The sequence below is a fragment of the Abramis brama genome (assembly GCF_963993115.1).
Source record: "Abramis brama genome assembly, chromosome: 2".
Taxonomy (NCBI): domain Eukaryota; kingdom Metazoa; phylum Chordata; class Actinopteri; order Cypriniformes; family Leuciscidae; genus Abramis; species Abramis brama.
Window position 1 is genome coordinate 24,526,173 of NC_139964.1, and position 6,372 is coordinate 24,532,544.

Sequence of the window (6,372 nt, forward strand, 5' to 3'; positions counted from 1 at the left end):
TGGAGACAAATAAACTCCCAGGAGAGTTCATTTAAAACTGGAGTTTTTGCTGTGTGAGTTCATGCGTGAAATAAATATATGGCAGGACTTTTACTTTCTGACCCCTGGACTTTCCACCTCTGGTCAAATAAATGTTAATATGTATATTTTTTACTCATCACTTTTTCTCCCACAATTTAAGATTTCATCCAAAAATCAATGGTAATGGGGGTATTGAATCATTGTTACAATGTGATGTTGGTTCAACATCATGTTTGTACTCTCAGAAAATGAAACACAACAACTATGACTGACTTAATCCTTTAGAACCTGAAGCTAAAACAGTGTTTTTCACATAATTTGATTTTGTGACTGTAAAATTCTAAAACAATGTGCTATCTTCATGTGCAAGGTGTCATCTTTTTCAGAAACAGATTAGCTTTCAACAAATTGCAGTTATTGACCATTATTGTGTGTGGTGAGTTTGTAAATAGAATTCAAATAGACAAAAATAAAAAAAAACGAGAATAAATTTACTGATTGTTATTTAGAAAAAAACTGAAAAACTTCTTAACGAAAGAAACTAACACTTTAAAGTTGAAAAATGAACTATACTACATATATACAAGTCTTTTTTGTGACATTGGGTTACACAGTTTTCATTTTGGACACTTCTTTCATACACGCACACATACACATGTACACACTACATGCTTAGATACGTGAAAGAGTAACAGCCATCCGCCTCCCAAATTTCATTAAAAATCACCCCAATCCACTCTTCTGCTGTCTAACACTTCTTTCGCCATGTATTTGTTCGTTTCTTTTATTATTTTATGCAATCCAAAACACTCTAACCTGTCGCGCGTCGTATCACACATGCACGCACTACATGCTTAGATACGTGAAAGAGTAACGGCCATCCGCCTCCCAAATTTCATAAAAAATCATCCCAATCCCCTCTTCTGCTGTCTAACACTTATTTCGCCATGTATTTGTTTGTTTCTTTTATTAGTTTATGCAATCCAAAACACTCAAACCTGCCGCGCGTCGTATCTCTCTGTTGAAATCCTTCCATCCTGCGCTGCTGTCATTTGTAGACGGAAAGCATGACATTACCGTAATAAGCCGTATATTGGCGAAAAGCGCATGATGTCTACTTTCAGGAACTATTTGAATTATTTTGATAGTGCAAACGGTTGAAGTGTTACAGTGACATGAATACAGCTTGGTTGGCTGTGTCGTCGACGACACATCCGGTTATAAAGGGTTAAAGCCACACAGCCTGAAATCAAATGCAAATAAAAGACAATAAATCTCTCAAGATCTCAGCAGAAGGTCTTTTTGACAATTAACAGAGGTTTAGATGTTGATGTTTTATTGAAAATGTTTGGTCACCATTATGGTGATCAGTGTTTCCTTTAGTTGGACAGTTTGACTCAGCTTTTCTGTGAGTGTGTGATCTTTGCAACAGTGTGTCCTGAAACACATAATTTGTTAATTAAACAACAAAAATGATATTGCTTTCTTGCCACAGATCAGAAATTCTGAATTTTGATTTTTAAAATACATTGAAGGAAAAATAATTTTAGATACACATCCAGACATCAAGAATCAGCATATGAATCTCAACAATGGTGACATGCTTCATGCTGCAATGCATGTTGGGAGCCACCATAGTATAAAACCAGCATGCATTTGCATGCATGTCACCATTGTTGAGGTTCGTATGCTGATTCTTGATGTCTGTGTGTCTAAAAAAGAAAATTTCTATTATGTATTTAAAAAAAAAAATTCTGAACATTTGATCTGTTGCAAAAAAAGCAATATCCACTTTTGTTGTTGTGGTGGAAAATTAGTAAACTATTCTACTTCTAATTATCCTGAAAACTGTTTCACCTGATTATCTTTGTTTCTGGCTTTCTTTGCTGCAACAAATTATGTTTTGGTAAACACGGCTGCAAAGATCAGAAACACACAAATGTAGCGATGTGACGTTCGGCACAGAGGCTTCGAAGCTTGTATCAAAAAAAAAAAAAAAAAAACATCACACATTGAAGCAGTGTATTGGAGCTTGATTCGTTTTGCCATAGCCACGTGATCTGTCACGTCCGAAGCTTCGTTTCCACACACAGTCACGTGACTGCTTCATATTCAGATTAAAAAATAGCGCTAACCCCTTGAGCAGGTTTCGAGTGTCATGCCCTTCGGTAGTAGAAAAAAAAAAAAAAAAAGAAATAGACTTAGTCCTCACACTGTTGAACAAGTCCTGTTCCTTAATACAAAACTTTAATTTATTAAATACCCATAAAATAAAATGTCAGCTCCCCAGTTCACAAGCACTTTCTCTACCCAGTTCACAAGCACTTTCTCTACCCAGTTCACAAGCACTTCACCATTCCACAACAATTTTCTTTTACTTTGATTATATATGCCTACATGAGCCTTGCCTATGAACTTGTAGGATTAGGACTGAGGCTAAAGTTTATGTGAATAAGGCTGCATTTGTAGATCAAAGCAGATTCATAAGAATCGTTTCTGTACAAGTGAATAAGTCCCATTTATTATTTTTTTTTTTTCCATAAATTAATTCATACAGTTGTTTGTTCATACATTGTATAAGAACTACATCAACACTAACATATGAATTATGAGGATTTATTGTATTGCTTTGTGGTTTACAGAGCACAAAGTGATTTATTAATGAAAAACAAAAATGGATGGGTCTTCTGAGACAGAAAGGCAGCTTTTCCACCTTTTGACCACAAGATGTTGCTTGTGTGCAACATGTTGAAAAGCTTTGAACCATTTTATGATACAGTCGAGGGGGAAAGCCCCAGTGCTTCACAAAGCTTCATTTCACCATCACTACATAAATGCCAAGTCAAACTGTCCAACTAAAGCAAACACTGATCACAACAATGGTGACCAAACATTTTTAAACATTTTATTTGCAGTTGATTTCAGGCTGTGTGGCTTTAAGTCATTTTTTAGTTGTGTTTCATTTTCTGAAAGTGCAAGCATGATGTTGAACCAATATCAAATTGTAACATTGACTCAATGCCATCACCATTGATTTATGGATGAAATTTCCAAAAAAAATCAACAATAATTGCTGGAGCAAAAGAGATGTTGATTCAGTGCAGTTAACATTGACACATTAACATTATTTTGATGGTTGCTATCTATCTGGGACCCTAATCAAACACACCTGAACCAGCTAATCAATGTCATCAGGATTACTAGAAAGCTATAGACAGGGGAGTTTATCAGGGTTGGAGCTAAACTCTGCAGGACAGTGGCCCTCTAGGACAGCATTTGCCCATCCCTGTCCTAGAGTTTCTTCTAATGCTGGTGAGTTGAATCAGGTGTGTTTGATTAGGGAGACAAAGAAAACGTGCAGTGTTGGGGGTCATTCAGGAGCAGGGTTGGGAAAAACTGTCTTAAAACACATTGTCTGACCTGTTTATTGTAAAGAAATTCTATTGTGGTTCATGAGTTTTCAGTTTTCAGCTTCTCTCATGTCATTCTTGTCCAGGTCAAACAGCAATACAGGAAGTTCTTCAGATGTCTATGCAGTGGACGCAAACATAACTGAGGACTACAGCATCATCTTCAGGAAATAAAAATAACTGCTCAAGTAGTTAATATTAAAATTCAGGTGATGTTGACATGATTCCATGGTCTCATGGAAGTGTTTCTGAACTATGTTGACTTCCTGTGTTTAGTTCCTGGTTGCCTTTGTTCCTTACTCCCATGTCTGTTTCCATTGCTACCCTTGTTTTTCATTGCTTACACCTGTCCTTCTTTAGCCTCTTGTTTTCCTTGTGTATTTATTCCCTGTGTTTTAGTTTCCTTGCGTCGGTTGTTGTCTTTGCAAGTTTTGTAAAGCTGTTACACTCTTGTTCCTTGCATTTTGTTCCTGGTTTGGATTTTTGATGTGGATTATATTTGTGTATTTGGAATCAATGTTGTTGCATCTGAATTATTGCTCCTTCGTTTCCCTGCTGCTTCATAAGATATGTTATGATTACAGTAAAACAATGTTTTGGATGTTAAATCTCAGGCCATTTCTGCAAATGGTAATTTTTTTTTATTTTATTTTTTTAACCAGTCTTTTGATAAACACTATTGATGTAGAACTTCTAAACGGTATTATTTTATCGTTTTTGAAACTGTAACCGGTACCGTGGCACCGGCACCGTGGTGAACAGATTGACTCCTGTAACACAGGAGAGGAACGAGGAGACAGTGTGTCAGGTTCGAGCTCTCTGCAGTAATTTATTTAAGAATTTTCTTCAGCAAATACATCTCTATTGTTTAGAGTCATTTCATGTTTCACATATTACATATTCAGTGTCTTTTTAACGTTACAATGAATTTCAGTGTCCATGTCAATACAAAATCCATAAAAAAATAAATCTCTAAGTACCAAATGCATGTTCACTTACTCTTCGTGCTTGTATTTTACACTATTTATCAAAATGAAATGTAAAGATAATGGTAATATTCACCAGCTATGTTTAGGATACTTAGAAACTTTCATTCACAGTATTTTATCAGTATCACATAAATACAGTACTGCAAATCATGCTCAGAACTAATAAAGTGCTCCAAGTGTAACTTCAAATCTCATTTTAAACTGTAACCATTCTTGTCTAAACCCATTGAGCAAAAAACATTTTCAACCGATGGTGGGGAACTAACATACAGTGAGCTAACCAATGCTCGTTAACATTGAAAGCTCATAAAATATCTTTGTGTGCGTATGTACGTGGGAAAGTGTGTGTGTTGAGCTGACTTGCTCCCTAAGGTAATGTGTGCGTTGTCAGTACAGTTACTCTGCCGGGCTTTGCCCTCTCGTTTCAAACTCGTTGCAAACAAAATCAGAAACAGACTCTAACGAAAATTACTTCACTAAAACAGTTCACTCATATCCCAAACACATTTCAGCATGGCTAAATTCTAGCTCTGAGGTGTGTTTGTACATTTACCCACCTGTAACACAGAAGAGGAACGAGGAGACAGTGTGTCAGGTTCGAGCTCCCTGCAGTAATGAGAAACCCACAACTCACGCAGCTAAACCCGTCACCCGACCCTGCCCCTGCTGGCTGGCCCGGAGCAAACACTACACAATTCACTTTGAAGAAGGAAAATCACATTAAAATATAAAAAATATAAAAAAAAAACAAAAAAACAAAACAAAAAAAAAAAAAACACTTGGGATACCGGTATATTTATTGTGCTTGTACCATAGTTTATATAGCAAGTCTAGGGTGTTGGTTGAAACCAACAAATTGAATAAGTTCATATAGAAAATAAAGGAGACAGTCAGATGAGCTGAAAGAATCCATAGACAGACAAAGATCTCCATTCATAATTATAACATATATGCAACATTGCTCCTTATGGATAATGACTATCACATGTCTTACGATCGTGTGACTAAACAGGGTGTACAATAAATTATTAGATAGACAAAAAAAAATGCAAACATATTTATCCTAACATATCTGTATTTAAAATGTGACACAAAACTGTAGATATCTGAGAAATAATCAAATAAGTGAAGCTGGTAATGCTGCTTGTCCAGCAACTGATGGAAACACTAATCACTGTTATGGTGACTTCAATGAAACACAGAGTTAAACCTCTGTTCATTCTCAATAAAAACTTCTGTAGACGTCTGACAGAAATAAAGTCAGTCTGGTTAGTAATAAGTGAAGCTGGTAATGCTGTTTGTGGAGTTGTTTAATCCTCCTCTGCTGAGATCTTCACAGATTTAATGTCTTCTTTTCTCTTCAGTTGATTTCCTCTAAGGCTGTGACTGAAGTCAGTTGTAGTTCTTGTGTTTCTGCTCGTCTCTTTTTCTGTTCTCTTCTTTCCTTCTGTGATTCTGCTTTTTAACAGGCTTATTAAGGCTGAAATTACTTCATATTTAATATACACAGATGCTGTGGCTCAGATAAGGTCCAGTTCTGGTTTATTTATTTGCTCTTGGCTGACATGTGGCATTGCTATGGCCTGCTTGTGGCCCAGATCTGGCAAACAGGAGCGGTCCGCCCAAGTGCCGTCATTCCACGCTGCATGTGGGCCAGATCAGCATTCCACAACTTTCAGCATAAACGTAATAAGCTAACATTTAAGAACAACTAAACATCTAAGTCCAGTGCAAATAATGTATATATGTGAAAAATAACAACTTTTATCTGAGGGTGAGTAGATTTCGGACTACATGTGGTCATGTTGTTTTTAAATGCTGCCTGTGAGTTAAACAAAGAATGTATGAATAAAGCCACCAGATCTAAATGGTGGAGAGCTGAGCTGTTCTTCCAAACAACAGAGTCAGAACAAATGTCCAGATGAGACATGAGCCAAAGATCATAAATCCTT